We start from the raw sequence: 18,792 nt of genomic DNA on the forward strand, positions 1-18,792 counted from the left end.
TGCACTGTGTAATCCAGTACCGAGGGTGAGGGTCCTGAATTCCACAGTGTAATCCACTACCGAGTGTGAGGGTCCTGATATCCAAAGTATAATCCACTACCGGGTGTGAGGGTCCCGAATTCCACTGCGTAATCCATTACCAAGAGTGAGGGTCACTGAATACACAGTGTAATCCAGCACCGACAGTGAGGGTCCTGAATTCCACAGTGTTTTCCAATACCGAGTGTAAGGGTCCTGATTTCAATAGTGTAAACCAGTACTGAATGTGAGGGTCCTGAATTCCACTGCGAAATCCAGGACCGAGTGTGAGAGTCCTGAATCCCACAGAGTAACCCAGTATCGTGTGTGAGGTTCCTTCTTTCCACAGTGTAATCCACTACCGAGTATGAGGGACCTGAATTGCACTGTGCAATCCACGTCCAAGTGTAGGGGTGCTGAATCTCACGTGTAATGCAGTATCGAGTGGGAGGTTCCTTAATTACTCAGGGTAATTCAGTACTGAGTGTGAGGGTACTGAATTCCACAGTGTAATCCAGTACCAAGAGTGAGGGTCCTGAATTCAACAGTGTAATCCAGTACCGAGTGTGAGGGTCCTGATTTCCAAAGTATAATCCACTATAGAGTGTGAGGGTCCTGAATTCCACAGTTTAACCCAGTTTCGAGTGTGTGGTTCCTGAATCCCACAGTGTAACCCAGTACCAAGCGTGAGGTTCCTGAATTCCGCTGTGTAATCCACTACCGGGTGTGAGGGTCCTGCATTGCACTGTGTAATCCAGTACCGAGAGCGAGGGTACTGAATTTAACAGTGTTTTCCAGTACCTAGTGTGAGAGTCCTGAATCCCACAGAGTAACCCAGTATCGAGTGTAAGGTTCCTTCTTTCCACAGTGTAATCCACTATCGAGTGTGAGGGACCTGAATTGCACTGTGTAATCCAGTACCGAGTGTGAGGGTCTGAATTCCACAGTGTAATCCACTACCGAGTGTGAGGGACCTGAATTGCACTGTGCAATCCAGTACCGAGGGTGAGGGTCCTGAATTCCACAGTGTAATCCAGCACCGAGAGAGAGGGTCCTGAATTACCCTGTATAACCCAGTACCAAGAGTGAGGGTCCTGAATTCAACAGTGTAATCCAGTACTGAGTGTGAGGGTCCTGTATTGCACTGCGTAATCCAGTACAGAGTGTGAGGGACCTGAATTGCACTGTGTAATCCAGTACCGAGGGTGAGGGTCCTGAATTCCACAGTGTAATCCACTACCGAGTGTGAGGGTCCTGATATCCAAAGTATAATCCACTACCGGGTGTGAGGGTCCCGAATTCCACTGCGTAATCCATTACCAAGAGTGAGGGTCACTGAATACACAGTGTAATCCAGCACCGACAGTGAGGGTCCTGAATTCCACAGTGTTTTCCAATACCGAGTGTGAGGGTCCTGATTTCAATAGTGTAAACCAGTACTGAATGTGAGGGTCCTGAATTCCACTGCGAAATCCAGGACCGAGTGTGAGAGTCCTGAATCCCACAGAGTAACCCAGTATCGTGTGTGAGGTTCCTTCTTTCCACAGTGTAATCCACTACCGAGTGTGAGGGACCTGAATTGCACTGTGCAATCCACGTCCAAGTGTAGGGGTGCTGAATCTCACGTGTAATGCAGTATCGAGTGGGAGGTTCCTTAATTACTCAGGGTAATTCAGTACTGAGTGTGAGGGTACTGAATTCCACAGTGTAATCCAGTACCAAGAGTGAGGGTCCTGAATTCAACAGTGTAATCCAGTACCGAGTGTGAGGGTCCTGATTTCCAAAGTATAATCCACTATAGAGTGTGAGGGTCCTGAATTCCACAGTTTAACCCAGTTTCGAGTGTGTGGTTCCTGAATCCCACAGTGTAACCCAGTACCAAGCGTGAGGTTCCTGAATTCCGCTGTGTAATCCACTACCGGGTGTGAGGGTCCTGCATTGCACTGTGTAATCCAGTACCGAGAGCGAGGGTACTGAATTTAACAGTGTTTTCCAGTACCTAGTGTGAGAGTCCTGAATCCCACAGAGTAACCCAGTATCGAGTGTAAGGTTCCTTCTTTCCACAGTGTAATCCACTATCGAGTGTGAGGGACCTGAATTGCACTGTGTAATCCAGTACCGAGTGTGAGGGTCTGAATTCCACAGTGTAATCCACTACCGAGTGTGAGGGACCTGAATTGCACTGTGCAATCCAGTACCGAGTGTGAGGTTCCTGAATTCCACAGTGTAATCCAGCACCGAGAGAGAGGGTCCTGAATTAACCTGTATAACCCAGTACCAAGAGTGAGGGTCCTGAATTCCACAGTGTAATCCAGTACTGAGCGTGAGGGTCCTGAATCCCAATGTGTAATCCACTACTTTGTGTGAGGGTCCATAATTACACAGTGTATTCCAGTACCAAGAGTGAAGGTCCTGAATTCAACAGTGTAATCCAGTACTGAGTGTGAGGGTCCTGAATTCCACAGTGTAATCCAATACTGAGCATGAGGGTCCTGAATCCCACAGTTTAATCCACTACTTTGTGTGAGGGTCCATAATTATGCAGTGTAATCCAGTACCAAGAGTGAGGGTCCTGAATTCAACAGTGCAATCCAGTACTGAGTGTGAGGGTCCTGAATTGCACTGCGTAATCCAGTACTGAGTGTGAAGGTCCTGAATTCCACAGTGTAATCCAGTACCGAGTGTGAGGGTCCTGAATTCCACAGTGTAATCCAGTACTGAGCGTGAGGGTCCTGAATTTCATAGTGTGTTCCAGTACCGAGAGTGAGGGTCCTAAATTCCAGAGTCTATTCCAGTACACAGTGAGGAGGTCCTGAATTCCACAGTGTAATCCACTACCGAGTGTGAAGGACCTGGATTGCACTGTGCAATCCAGCACCGAGAGAGAGAGTCCTGAATTACCCTGTATAACCCAGTACCAAGAGTGAGGGTCCTGAATTCAACAGTGTAATCCAGTACGGAGTGTGAGTGTCCTGAATTGCACTGCGTAATCCAGTACTGAGTGTGAAGGTCCTGAATTCCACAGTGTAATCCAGTACTGAGCGTGAGGTTCCTGAATTCCTCAGTGTAATCCACTACCGAGGGTCAGGGTCCTGCATTGCACTGTGTAATCCAGTACTGTGTGCGAGGGTACTGAATTCCACAGTGTAACCCAGTACCAAGAGTGAGGGTCCTGAATTCAAAAGTGTAACCCAGTACCAAGAGTGAGGGTCCTGAATTCAACAGTGTAATCCAGTACGGAGTGTGAGTGTCCTGAATTGCACTGCGTAATCCAGTACTGAGTGTGAGGGTCCTGAATTCCACAGTGTAATCCACGTCCAAGTGTGGGGGTCCTGAATCTCACGTGTAACGCAGTATCGAGTGGGAGGTTCCTTAATTCCCAGTGTAATCCACTACCGAGTGTGAGGGACCTGAATTCCACAGTGTAATCCAGCACCGAGACAGATGGTCCTGAATTACCCAGTATAACCCAGTACCAAGAGTGAGGGTCCTGAATTCCACAGTGTAATCCACTACCGAGTGTGAGGGACCTGAATTGCACTGTGTAATCCAGTCCCGAGTGTGAGGGTCCTGAATTCCACAGTGTAATCCACTACCGAGTGTGAGGGTCCTGAATTCCACAGTGTAATCCAGTACCGAGCGCGAGGGTCCTGAATTTAACAGTGTTATCCAGTACCTAATGTGAGAGTCCAGAATCCCACAGAGTAACCCAGTATCGAGTGTGAGGTTCCTTCTTTCCACAGTGTAATCCACTACCGAGTGTGAGGGACCTGAATTGCACTGTGCAATCCAGCACCGTGACAGATGGTCCTGAATTACCCAGTATAACCCAGTACCAAGAGTGAGGGTCCTGAATTCCACAGTGTAATCCACTACCGAGTGTGAGGGACCTGAATTGCACTGTGTAATCCAGTCCCGAGTGTGAGGGTCACTGAATACACAGTGTAATCCAGCACCGACAGTGAGGGTCCTGATATCCAAAGTATAATCCACTACCGGGTGTGAGGGTCCCGAATTCCACTGCGTAATCCATTACCAAGAGTGAGGGTCACTGAATACACAGTGTAATCCAGCACCGACAGTGAGGGTCCTGAATTCCACAGTGTTTTCCAATACCGAGTGTGAGGGTCCTGATTTCAATAGTGTAAACCAGTACTGAATGTGAGGGTCCTGAATTCCACTGCGAAATCCAGGACTGAGTGTGAGAGTCCTGAATCCCACAGAGTAACCCAGTATCGTGTGTGAGGTTCCTTCTTTCCACAGTGTAATCCACTACCGAGTGTGAGGGACCTGAATTGCACTGTGCAATCCACGTCCAAGTGTAGGGGTGCTGAATCTCACGTGTAATGCAGTATCGAGTGGGAGGTTCCTTAATTACTCAGGGTAATTCAGTACTGAGTGTGAGGGTCCTGAATTCCACTGTGTAATCCAGTACCGAGTTTGAGGATCCTGAATTCCACAGAGTAACCTAGTATCGAATGCGAGTTTCCTTAATTCCCAGTGTAATCCACTACCGAGTGTGAGGGACCTGAATTCCACAGTGTAATCCAGCACCGAGACAGATGGTCCTGAATTACCCAGTATAACCCAGTACCAAGAGTGAGGGTCCTGAATTCCACAGTGTAATCCACTACCGAGTGTGAGGGACCTGAATTGCACTGTGTAATCCAGTCCCGAGTGTGAGGGTCCTGAATTCCACAGTGTAATCCACTACCGAGTGTGAGGGTCCTGAATTCCACAGTGTAATCCAGTACCGAGCGCGAGGGTCCTGAATTTAACAGTGTTATCCAGTACCTAATGTGAGAGTCCAGAATCCCACAGAGTAACCCAGTATCGAGTGTGAGGTTCCTTCTTTCCACAGTGTAATCCACTACCGAGTGTGAGGGACCTGAATTGCTCTGTGCAATCCAGCACCGAGAGAGAGAGTCCTGAATTACCCTGTATAACCCAGTACCAAGAGCGAGGGTCCTGAATTCAACAGTGTAATCCAGTACTGAGTGTGAGGGTCCTGAATTGCACTGCGTAATCCAGTACTGAGTGTGAAGGTCTTGAATTCCACAGTGTAATCCAGTACCGAGTGTGAGGGTCCTGATTTCCAAAGTATAATCCACTACAGAGTGTGAGGGTCATGAATTCCACAGTTTAACCCAGTTTCGAGCGTGTGGTTCCTGAATCCCACAGTGTAACCCAGTACCAAGCGTGAGGTTCCTGAATTCCGCTGTGTAATCCACTACCGAGTGTGAGGGTCCTGCATTGCACTGTGTAATCCAATACTGAGTGTGAGGCTACAGAATTCCACAGTGTAATCCAGTACCGAGAGTGAGGGTCCTGAATTTAACAGTGTTTTTCAGTACCTAGTGTGAGGGTCCTAAATTCCAGAGTCTCTTCGACTGCGGACTGTGAGGGACCTGATTTCCACAGTGTAATCCACTACCGAGTGTGAGGATCCTGAATTCAACAGTGTAATCCAGTACTGAGAGTGAGGGTACTGAATTCCACAGTGTAATCCAGAACCGAGGGTGAGGGTCCTGAATTTAACAGTGTTTTCCAGTACCTAGTGTGAGAGTCCTGAATCCCACAGAGTAACCCAGTATCGAGTGTGAGGTTCCTTCTTTCCACAGTGTAATCCACTACCGAGTGTGAGGGACCTGAATTGCACTGTGCAATCCAGTACCGAGGGTGAGGGTCCTGAATTCCACAGTGTAATCCAGCACCGAGAGAGAGGGTCCTGAATTACCCTGTATAACCCAGTACCAAGAGTGAGGGTCCTGAATTCAACAGTGTAATCCAGTACTGAGTGTGAGGGTCCTGTATTGCACTGCGTAATCCAGTACAAAGTGTGAGGGACCTGAATTGCACTGTGTAATCCAGTACCGAGGGTGAGGGTCCTGAATTCCACAGTGTAATCCACTACCGAGTGTGAGGGTCCTGATATCCAAAGTATAATCCACTACCGGGTGTGAGGGTCCCGAATTCCACTGCGTAATCCATTACCAAGAGTGAGGGTCACTGAATACACAGTGTAATCCAGCACCGACAGTGAGGGTCCTGAATTCCACAGTGTTTTCCAATACCGAGTGTGAGGGTCCTGATTTCAATAGTGTAAACCAGTACTGAATGTGAGGGTCCTGAATTCCACTGCGAAATCCAGGACTGAGTGTGAGAGTCCTGAATCCCACAGAGTAACCCAGTATCGTGTGTGAGGTTCCTTCTTTCCACAGTGTAATCCACTACCGAGTGTGAGGGACCTGAATTGCACTGTGCAATCCACGTCCAAGTGTAGGGGTGCTGAATCTCACGTGTAATGCAGTATCGAGTGGGAGGTTCCTTAATTACTCAGGGTAATTCAGTACTGAGTGTGAGGGTCCTGAATTCCACTGTGTAATCCAGTACCGAGTTTGAGGATCCTGAATTCCACAGAGTAACCTAGTATCGAATGCGAGTTTCCTTAATTCCCAGTGTAATCCACTACCGAGTGTGAGGGACCTGAATTCCACAGTGTAATCCAGCACCGAGACAGATGGTCCTGAATTACCCAGTATAACCCAGTACCAAGAGTGAGGGTCCTGAATTCCACAGTGTAATCCACTACCGAGTGTGAGGGACCTGAATTGCACTGTGTAATCCAGTCCCGAGTGTGAGGGTCCTGAATTCCACAGTGTAATCCACTACCGAGTGTGAGGGTCCTGAATTCCACAGTGTAATCCAGTACCGAGCGCGAGGGTCCTGAATTTAACAGTGTTATCCAGTACCTAATGTGAGAGTCCAGAATCCCACAGAGTAACCCAGTATCGAGTGTGAGGTTCCTTCTTTCCACAGTGTAATCCACTACCGAGTGTGAGGGACCTGAATTGCACTGTGCAATCCAGCACCGAGAGAGAGAGTCCTGAATTACCCTGTATAACCCAGTACCAAGAGCGAGGGTCCTGAATTCAACAGTGTAATCCAGTACTGAGTGTGAGGGTCCTGAATTGCACTGCGTAATCCAGTACTGAGTGTGAAGGTCTTGAATTCCACAGTGTAATCCAGTACCGAGTGTGAGGGTCCTGATTTCCAAAGTATAATCCACTACAGAGTGTGAGGGTCATGAATTCCACAGTTTAACCCAGTTTCGAGCGTGTGGTTCCTGAATCCCACAGTGTAACCCAGTACCAAGCGTGAGGTTCCTGAATTCCGCTGTGTAATCCACTACCGAGTGTGAGGGTCCTGCATTGCACTGTGTAATCCAATACTGAGTGTGAGGCTACAGAATTCCACAGTGTAATCCAGTACCGAGAGTGAGGGTCCTGAATTTAACAGTGTTTTTCAGTACCTAGTGTGAGGGTCCTAAATTCCAGAGTCTCTTCGACTGCGGACTGTGAGGGACCTGATTTCCACAGTGTAATCCACTACCGAGTGTGAGGATCCTGAATTCAACAGTGTAATCCAGTACTGAGAGTGAGGGTACTGAATTCCACAGTGTAATCCAGAACCGAGGGTGAGGGTCCTGAATTTAACAGTGTTTTCCAGTACCTAGTGTGAGAGTCCTGAATCCCACAGAGTAACCCAGTATCGAGTGTGAGGTTCCTTCTTTCCACAGTGTAATCCACTACCGAGTGTGAGGGACCTGAATTGCACTGTGCAATCCAGTACCGAGGGTGAGGGTCCTGAATTCCACAGTGTAATCCAGCACCGAGAGAGAGGGTCCTGAATTACCCTGTATAACCCAGTACCAAGAGTGAGGGTCCTGAATTCAACAGTGTAATCCAGTACTGAGTGTGAGGGTCCTGTATTGCACTGCGTAATCCAGTACAGAGTGTGAGGGACCTGAATTGCACTGTGTAATCCAGTACCGAGGGTGAGGGTCCTGAATTCCACAGTGTAATCCACTACCGAGTGTGAGGGTCCTGATATCCAAAGTATAATCCACTACCGGGTGTCAGGGTCCTGAATTCCACTGCGTAATCCATTACCAAGAGTGAGGGTCACTGAATACACAGTGTAATCCAGCACCGACAGTGAGGGTCCTGAATTCCACAGTGTTTTCCAATACCGAGTGTGAGGGTCCTGATTTCAATAGTGTAAACCAGTACTGAATGTGAGGGTCCTGAATTCCACTGCGAAATCCAGGACCGAGTGTGAGAGTCCTGAATCCCACAGAGTAACCCAGTATCGTGTGTGAGGTTCCTTCTTTCCACAGTGTAATCCACTACCGAGTGTGAGGGACCTGAATTGCACTGTGCAATCCAGCACTGAGAGAGAGGGTCCTGAATTACCCTGTATAACCCAGTACCAAGAATGAGGGTCCTGAATTCAACAGTGTAATCCAGTACTGAGTGTGAGGGTACTGAATTCCACAGTGTAATCCAGAACCGAGGGTGAGGGTCCTGAATTTAACAGTGTTTTTCAGTACCTAGTGTGAGGGTCCTAAATTCCAGAGTCTATTCCATTGCGGAGTGTGAGGGTCCTGAATTCCACTGTGTAATCCGGTACCGAGTTTGAGGATCCTGAATTCCACAGAGAAACCCAGAATCGAGTGTGAGGGTCCTGAATCCCACAGTATAACCTAGTATCGAGTGCGAGATTCCTTAATTCCACAGTGTAATCCACTACCGAGTGTGAGGGTCCTGAATTCCACAGTGTAATCCACGTCCAAGTGTGGGGGTGCTGAATCCCACGTGTAATGCAGTATCGAGTGGGAGGTTCCTTAATTACTCAGGGTAATTCAGTACTGAGTGTGAGGGTCCTGAATTCCACTGTGTAATCCAGTACCGAGTTTGAGGATCCTGAATTCCACAGAGTAACCTAGTATCGAATGCGAGGTTCCTTAATTCCACAGTGTAATCCACTACCGAGTGTGAGGGACCTGAATTCCACAGTGTAATCCAGCACCGAGACAGATGGTCCTGAATTACCCAGTATAACCCAGTACCAAGAGTGAGGGTCCTGAATTCAACAGTGTAATCCAGTACTGAGTGTGAGGGTCCTGAATTGCACTGTGTAATCCAGTACTGAATGTGAGCGTCCTGTATTCCACAGTGTAATCCACTACCGAGTGTGAGGGACCTGAATTGCACTGTGTAATCCAGTCCCGAGTGTGAGGGTCCTGAATTCCACAGTGTAATCCAGTACCGAGTGTGAGGGTCCTGATTTCCACAGTATAATATATTACAGAGTGTGAGTGTCCGGAATTCCACAGTGTGTTCCAGTACCCAGTCTGAGGGTCCTAAATTCCAGAGTCTATTCCAGTACACAGAGTGGGGGTCCTGAATTCCAAAGTGTAATCCAGTACCAAGTTTGAGGGTCCTGAATCGCACAGTTTAACCCAGTTTCGAGTGTGTGGTTCCTGAATCCCACAGTGTAACCCAGTACCAAGCGTGAGGTTCCTGAATTCCGCAGTGTAATCCACTACCGAGTGTCAGGGTCCTGCATTGCACTGTGTAATCCAGTACTGAGTGTGAGGGTACTGAATTCCACAGTGTAATCCAGTACCGAGAGTGAGGGTCCTGAATTTAACAGTGTTTTTCAGTACCTAGTGTGAGGGTCATAAATTCCAGGGTCTATTCCACTGCGGAGTGTGAGGGACCTGATTTCCACAGTGTAATCCAGTACCGAGTGTGAGGGTCCTGAATTGCACTGTGTAATCCACTACAGTGAGTGTGGGCCCTGAATTACCCAGTGTCACCCAGTACCAAGAGTGAGGGTCCTGAATTCAACAATGTAATCCAGTACTGAGTGTGAGGGTACTGAATTCCACAGTGTAATCCAGTACCGAGTGTGAGGGTCCTGAATTGCACTGTGTAATCCAATACAGTGTGTGTGGGCCCTGAATTACCCAGTGTAACCCAGTACCAAGAGTGAGGGTCCTGAATTCCACTGTGAAATCCGCTGCCGAGTGTGAGGGTCCTCAATTCCACAGTGTAATCCAGTACCGAGCGTGAGGGTCCTGAATTCCACAGTGTAATCCACTACCGAGTGTGAGGGTCCTGAATTCCACAGTGTAATCCAGTACCGAGCGCGATGGTCCTGAATTTAACAGTGTTTTCCAGTACCTAGTGTGAGAGTCCAGAATCCCACAGAGTAACCCAGTATCGAGTGTGAGGTTCCTTCTTTCCACAGTGTAACCCACTACCGAGTGTGAAGGACCTGAATTGCACTGTGCAATCCAGCACCGAGAGAGAGGGTCCTGAATTACCCTGTATAACCCAGTACTAAGAGCGAGGGTCCTGAATTCAACAGTGTAATCCAGTACTGAGTGTGAGGGTCCTGAATTGCACTGCGTAATCCAGTACTGAGTGTGAAGGTCCTGATTTCCAAAGTATAATCCACTACAGAGTGTGAGGGTCATGAATTCCACAGTTTAACCCAGTTTCGTGTGTGTGGTTCCTGAATCCCACAGTGTAACCCAGTACCAAGCGTGAGGTTCCTGAATTCCACAGTGTAATCCAGTACCGAGAGTGAGGGTCCTGAATTTAACAGTGTTTTTCAGTACCTAGTGTGAGGGTCCTAAATTCCAGAGTCTCTTCGACTGCGGACTGTGAGGGACCTGATTTCCACAGTGTAATCCACTACCGAGTGTGAGGATCCTGAATTCCACTGTGTAATCCAGTACCGAGAGCGAGGGTCCTGAATTTAACAGTGTTTTCCAGTACCTAGTGTGAGAGTCCTGAATCCCACAGAGTAACCCAGTATCGAGTGTGAGGTTTCTTCTTTCCACAGTGTAATCCACGACCGAGTGTGAGGGACCTGAATTGCACTGTGCAATCCAGTACCGAGTGTGAGGGTCCTGAATTCCACAGTGTAATCCAGCACCGAGAGAGAGGGTCCTGAATTACCCTGTATAACCCAGTACCAAGAGTGAGGGTCCTGAATTCAACAGTGTAATCCAGTACTGAGTGTGAGGGTCCTGAATTGCACTGTGTAATCCAGCACTGAATGTGAGCGTCCTGTATTCCACAGTGTAATCCTCTACCGAGTGTGAGGGACCTGAATTGCACTGTGTAATCCAGTCCCGAGTGTGAGGGTCCTGAATTCCACAGTATAATATACTACAGAGTGTGAGTGTCCGGAATTCCACAGTGTGTTCCAGTACCCAGTCTGAGGGTCCTAAATTCCAGAGTCTATTCCAGTACACAGTGTGAGGGTCCAGAATTTCACAGTGTAATCCACTACAGTGTATGAGGGTCCTGTATTCCACAGTGTGTTCCAGTACCCAGTCTGAGGGTCCTAAATTCCAGAGTCTATTCCAGTACACAGAGTGGGGGTCCTGAATTCCACAGTGTAATCCAGTACCGAGTTTGAGGGTCCTGAATCGCACAGTTTAACCCAGTTTCGAGTGTGTGGTTCCTGAATCCCACAGTGTAACCCAGTACCAAGCGTGAGGTTCCTGAATTCCGCAGTGTAATCCACTACCGAGTGTCAGGGTCCTGCATTGCACTGTGTAATCCAGTACTGAGTGTGAGGGTACTGAATTCCACAGTGTAATCCACTACCGAGTGTCAGGGTCCTGCATTGCACTGTGTAATCCAGTACTGAGTGTGAGGGTACTGAATTCCACAGTGTAATCCAGTACCGAGGGTGAGGGTCCTGAATTTAACAGAGTTTTTCAGTACCTAGTGTGAGGGTAATAAATTCCAGGGTCTATTCCACTGCGGAGTGTGAGGGACCTGTTTTCCACAGTGTAATCCAGTACTGAGTGTGAGGGTCCTGAATTGCACTGTGTAATCCAATACAGTGTGTGTGGGCCCTGAATTACCCAGTGTAACCCAGTACCAAGAGTGAGGGTCCTGAATTCCACTGTGAAATCCGCTGCCGAGTGTGAGGGTCCTGAATTCCACAGTGTAATCCAGTACCGAGTGTGAGGGTCCTGAATTCCACAGTGTAATCCACTACCGAGTGTGAGGGTCCTGCATTGCACTGTGTAATCCAATACTGAGTGTGAAGGTACTGAATTCCACAGTGTAATCCAGTACCGAGAGTGAGGGTCCTGAATTTAACAGTGTTTTTCAGTACCTAGTGTGAGAGTCCTAAGTTCCAGAGTCTCTTCGACTGCGGACTGTGAGGGACCTGATTTCCACAGTGTAATCCACTACCGAGTGTGAGGGTACTGAATTCCACTGTGTAATCCAGTACCGAGAGCGAGGGTCCTGAATTTTAAAGTGTTTTCCAGTACCTAGTGTGAGAGTCCTGAATCCCACAGAGTAACCCAGTATCGAGTGTGAGGTTCCTTCTTTCAACAGTGTAATCCACTACCGAGTGTGAGGGACCTGAATTGCACTGTGTAATACAGTACCGAGTGTGAGGGTCCTGAATTCCACAGTGTAATCCACTACCGAGTGTGAGGGACCTGAATTGCACTGTGCAATCCAGTACCGAGTGTGAGGGTCCTGAATTCCACAGTGTAATCCAGCTCCGGGAGAAAGGGTCCTGAATTACCTTGTATAACCCAGTACCAAGAGTGAGGGTCCTGAATCCAACAGTGTAATCTAGTACTGAGTGTGAGGGTCCTGAATTCCCCAGTGTAATCCACTACCGAGTGTGAGGGACCTGAATTGCACTGTGTAATCCAGTACCGAGAGCGAGGGTCCTGAATTTTACAGTGTTTTCCAGTACCTAGTGTGAGAGTCCTGAATCCCACAGAGTAACCCAGTATCGAGTGTGAGGTTCCTTCTTTCAACAGTGTAATCCACTACCGAGTGTGAGGGACCTGAATTGCACTGTGTAATACAGTACCAAGAGTGAGGGTCCTGAATTCCACTGTGTAATCCACTACCGAGTGTGAGGGTCCTGCATTGCACTGTGTAATCCAATACTGAGTGTGAAGGTACTGAATTCCACAGTGTAATCCAGTACCGAGAGTGAGGGTCCTGAATTTAACAGTGTTTTTCAGTACCTAGTGTGAGAGTCCTAAGTTCCAGAGTCTCTTCGACTGCGGACTGTGAGGGACCTGATTTCCACAGTGTAATCCACTACCGAGTGTGAGGGTACTGAATTCCACTGTGTAATCCAGTACCGAGAGCGAGGGTCCTGAATTTTACAGTGTTTTCCAGTACCTAGTGTGAGAGTCCTGAATCCCACAGAGTAACCCAGTATCGAGTGTGAGGTTCCTTCTTTCAACAGTGTAATCCACTACCGAGTGTGAGGGACCTGAATTGCACTGTGTAATACAGTACCGAGTGTGAGGGTCCTGAATTCCACAGTGTAATCCACTACCGAGTGTGAGGGACCTGAATTGCACTGTGCAATCCAGTACCGAGTGTGAGGGTCCTGAATTCCACATTGTAATCCAGCACCGAGAGAGAGGGTCCTGAATTACCCTGTATAACCCAGTACCAAGAGTGAGGGTCCTGAATTCAACCGTGTAATCCAGTACTGAGTGTGAGGGTCCTGAATTGCACTGCGTAATCCGGTACAGAGTGTGAAGGTCCTGAATTCCACAGTGTAATCCACTACTGAGTGTGAGGGACCTGAATTGCACTGTGTAATCCAGTACCAAGTGTGAGGGTCCTGAATTCCACAGTGTAATCCACTATCGAGTGTGAGGGTCCTGATATCCAAAGTATAATCCACTACCGGGTGTGAGGGTCCCGAATTCCACTGCGTAATCCATTACCAAGAGTGAGGGTCACTGAATACACAGTGTAATCCAGCACCGAGACAGAGGGTCCTGAATTCCACAGTGTTTTCCAATACCTAGTGTGAGGATCCTGAATTCAACAGTGTAAACCAGTACTGAATGTGAAGGTCCTGACTTGTACTGCGTAATCCAGTACTGAGTGTGAGGGTCCTGAATTCCACAGTGTAATCCAGAATCAAGTGTGAGGGTCCTGAATCCCACAGTATAACCAAGTATCGAGTGTGAGGGTCCTGATTTCAACAGTGTAAACCAGTACTGAATGTGAGGGTCCTGAATTGCACTGTGTAATCCAGTACCGTGTGTGAGGGTCCTGAATCCCACAGTGTAACCAAGTATCGAGTGCGAGGTTCCTTAATTCCACTGTGTAATCCACTACCGAGTGCGAGGTTCCTTAATTCCACTGCGTAATCCATTACCAAGAGTGAGGGTCACTGAATACACAGTGTAATCCAGCACTGACAGTGAGGGTCCTGAATTCCACAGTGTTTTCCAATACCTAGTGTGAGGATCCTGAATTCCAGAGTGCAATCCAGTACTGAATGTGAGTGTACTGAATTCCACTGCGAAATCCAGTATCGAGTACGAGGGTCCTGAATCCCACAGTGTAACCCTGTATTGAGTGTGAGGTTCCTTCATTCCACAGTGTAATCCAGTACGGAATGTGAGGGTCCTGAATTCCACAGTATAATCCACTACCGAGTGTGAGGGACCTGAATTGCACTGTGTAATCCAGTACCGAGTTTGAGGGTCCTGAATTCCACAGTGTAATCCAGTACCAAGAGTGAGGGTCCTGAATTCCACAGTGTAATCCAGTACTCAGTGTGAGGGTCCTGAATTGCACTGCGTAATCCAGTACTGAGTGTGAGGGTCCTGATTTCCACAGTGTAATCCATTACCGAGTGTGAGGGTCCTGATTTCCACAGTGTAACCCACCACCGAGTGTGAGGGTCCTGAATTCAACAGTGTAATCCACTACCGAGTGTGAGGGGCCTGATTTCCACAGTATAATCCACTACAGAGTGTGAGGGTCCTGAATTCCACAGTGTGTTCCAGTACCCAGTCTGAGGGTCCTGAATCGCACAGTTTAACCCAGTTTCGAGTGTGTGGTTCCTGAATCCCACAGTGTAACCCAGTACCAAGCGTGAGGTTCCTGAATTCCGCAGTGTAATCCACTACCGAGTGTGAGGGTCCTGAATTCCACTGTGTAATCCAGTACCGAGAGCGAGGGTCCTGAATTTAACAGTGTTTTCCAGTACCTAGTGTGAGAGTCCTGAATCCCACAGAGTAACCCAGTATCGAGTGTGAGGTTCCTTCTTTCCACAGTGTAATCCACTACCGAGTGTGAGGGACCTGAATTGCACTGTGCAATCCACTACCGAGTGTGAGGGACCTGAATTCCACAGTGTAATCCAGCACCGAGAGAGAGGGTCCTGAATTACCCTGTATAACCCAGTACCAAGAGTGAGGGTCCTGAATTCAACAGTGTAATCCAGTACTGAGTGTGAGGGTCCTGAATTGCACTGCGTAATCCAGTACTGAGTGTGAAGGTCCTGCATCCAACAGTGTAATCTAGTACTGAGTGTGAGGGTCCTGAATTCCCCAGTGCAATCCACTACCGAGTGTGAGGGTCCTGATTTCCAAAGTATAATCCACTACAGAGTGTGAGGGTCCGGAATTCCACAGTGTGTTCCAGTACCCAGTCTGAGGGTCCTGAATCGCACAGTTTAACCCAGTTTCGAGTGTGTGGTTCCTGAATCCCACAGTGTAACCCAGTACCAAGCGTGAGGTTCCTGAATTCCGCAGTGTAATCCACAACCAGGTGTGAGGGTCCTGCATTGCACAGTGTAATCCAATACTGAGTGTGAAGGTACTGAATTCCACAGTGTAATCCAGTACCGAGAGTGAGGGTCCTGAATTTAACAGTGTTTTTCAGTACCTAGTGTGAGGGTCCTAAATTCCAGAGTCTCTTCGACTGCGGACTGTGAGGGACCTGATTTCCACAGTGTAATCCACTACCGAGTGTGAGGATCCTGAATTCCACTGTGTAATCCAGTACCGAGAGCGAGGGTCCTGAATTTAACAGTGTTTTCCAGTACCTAGTGTGAGAGTCCTGAATCCCACAGAGTAACCCAGTATCGAGTGTGAGGTTTCTTCTTTCCACAGTGTAATCCACGACCGAGTGTGAGGGACCTGAATTGCACTGTGCAATCCAGTACCGAGTGTGAGGGTCCTGAATTCCACAGTGTAATCCAGCACCGAGAGAGAGGGTCCTGAATTACCCTGTATAACCCAGTACCAAGAGTGAGGGTCCTGAATTCAACAGTGTAATCCAGTACTGAGTGTGAGGGTCCTGAATTGCACTGTGTAATCCAGCACTGAATGTGAGCGTCCTGTATTCCACAGTGTAATCCTCTACCGAGTGTGAGGGACCTGAATTGCACTGTGTAATCCAGTCCCGAGTGTGAGGGTCCTGAATTCCACAGTATAATATACTACAGAGTGTGAGTGTCCGGAATTCCACAGTGTGTTCCAGTACCCAGTCTGAGGGTCCTAAATTCCAGAGTCTATTCCAGTACACAGTGTGAGGGTCCAGAATTTCACAGTGTAATCCACTACAGTGTATGAGGGTCCTGTATTCCACAGTGTGTTCCAGTACCCAGTCTGAGGGTCCTAAATTCCAGAGTCTATTCCAGTACACAGAGTGGGGGTCCTGAATTCCACAGTGTAATCCAGTACCGAGTTTGAGGGTCCTGAATCGCACAGTTTAACCCAGTTTCGAGTGTGTGGTTCCTGAATCCCACAGTGTAACCCAGTACCAAGCGTGAGGTTCCTGAATTCCGCAGTGTAATCCACTACCGAGTGTCAGGGTCCTGCATTGCACTGTGTAATCCAGTACTGAGTGTGAGGGTACTGAATTCCACAGTGTAATCCACTACCGAGTGTCAGGGTCCTGCATTGCACTGTGTAATCCAGTACTGAGTGTGAGGGTACTGAATTCCACAGTGTAATCCAGTACCGAGGGTGAGGGTCCTGAATTTAACAGAGTTTTTCAGTACCTAGTGTGAGGGTAATAAATTCCAGGGTCTATTCCACTGCGGAGTGTGAGGGACCTGTTTTCCACAGTGTAATCCAGTACTGAGTGTGAGGGTCCTGAATTGCACTGTGTAATCCAATACAGTGTGTGTGGGCCCTGAATTACCCAGTGTAACCCAGTACCAAGAGTGAGGGTCCTGAATTCCACTGTGAAATCCGCTGCCGAGTGTGAGGGTCCTGAATTCCACAGTGTAATCCAGTACCGAGTGTGAGGGTCCTGAATTCCACAGTGTAATCCACTACCGAGTGTGAGGGTCCTGCATTGCACTGTGTAATCCAATACTGAGTGTGAAGGTACTGAATTCCACAGTGTAATCCAGTACCGAGAGTGAGGGTCCTGAATTTAACAGTGTTTTTCAGTACCTAGTGTGAGAGTCCTAAGTTCCAGAGTCTCTTCGACTGCGGACTGTGAGGGACCTGATTTCCACAGTGTAATCCACTACCGAGTGTGAGGGTACTGAATTCCACAGTGTAATCCACTACCGAGTGTGAGGGACCTGAATTGCACTGTGTAATCCTGTACCAAGTGTGAGGGTCCTGAATTCCACAGTGTAATCCACTATCGAGTGTGAGGGTCCTGATATCCAAAGTATAATCCACTACCGGGTGTGAGGGTCCCGAATTCCACTGCGTAATCCATTACCAAGAGTGAGGGTCACTGAATACACAGTGTAATCCAGCACCGAGACAGAGGGTCCTGAATTCCACAGTGTTTTCCAATACCTAGTGTGAGGATCCTGAATTCAACAGTGTAAACCAGTACTGAATGTGAAGGTCCTGACTTGTACTGCGTAATCCAGTACTGAGTGTGAGGGTCCTGAATTCCACAGTGTAATCCAGAATCAAGTGTGAGGGTCCTGAATCCCACAGTATAACCAAGTATCGAGTGTGAGGGTCCTGATTTCAACAGTGTAAACCAGTACTGAATGTGAGGGTCCTGAATTGCACTGTGTAATCCAGTACCGTGTGTGAGGGTCCTGAATCCCACAGTGTAACCAAGTATCGAGTGCGAGGTTCCTTAATTCCACTGTGTAATCCACTACCGAGTGCGAGGTTCCTTAATTCCACTGCGTAATCCATTACCAAGAGTGAGGGTCACTGAATACACAGTGTAATCCAGCACTGACAGTGAGGGTCCTGAATTCCACAGTGTTTTCCAATACCTAGTGTGAGGATCCTGAATTCCAGAGTGCAATCCAGTACTGAATGTGAGTGTACTGAATTCCACTGCGAAATCCAGTATCGAGTACGAGGGTCCTGAATCCCACAGTGTAACCCTGTATTGAGTGTGAGGTTCCTTCATTCCACAGTGTAATCCAGTACGGAATGTGAGGGTCCTGAATTCCACAGTATAATCCACTACCGAGTGTGAGGGACCTGAATTGCACTGTGTAATCCAGTACCGAGTTTGAGGGTCCTGAATTCCACAGTGTAATCCAGTACCAAGAGTGAGGGTCCTGAATTCCACAGTGTAATCCAGTACTCAGTGTGAGGGTCCTGAATTGCACTGCGTAATCCAGTACTGAGTGTGAGGGTCCTGATTTCCACAGTGTAATCCATTACCGAGTGTGAGGGTCCTGATTTCCACAGTGTAACCCACCACCGAGTGTGAGGGTCCTGAATTCAACAGTGTAATCCACTACCGAGTGTGAGGGGCCTGATTTCCACAGTATAATCCACTACAGAGTGTGAGGGTCCTGAATTCCACAGTGTGTTCCAGTACCCAGTCTGAGGGTCCTGAATCGCACAGTTTAACCCAGTTTCGAGTGTGTGGTTCCTGAATCCCACAGTGTAACCCAGTACCAAGCGTGAGGTTCCTGAATTCCGCAGTGTAATCCACTACCGAGTGTGAGGGTCCTGAATTCCACTGTGTAATCCAGTACCGAGAGCGAGGGTCCTGAATTTAACAGTGTTTTCCAGTACCTAGTGTGAGAGTCCTGAATCCCACAGAGTAACCCAGTATCGAGTGTGAGGTTCCTTCTTTCCACAGTGTAATCCACTACCGAGTGTGAGGGACCTGAATTGCACTGTGCAATCCACTACCGAGTGTGAGGGACCTGAATTCC

This window comes from Hemitrygon akajei, chromosome 18 (assembly GCF_048418815.1).
Source record: "Hemitrygon akajei chromosome 18, sHemAka1.3, whole genome shotgun sequence".
NCBI classification, from domain to species: Eukaryota; Metazoa; Chordata; class Chondrichthyes; order Myliobatiformes; family Dasyatidae; genus Hemitrygon; species Hemitrygon akajei.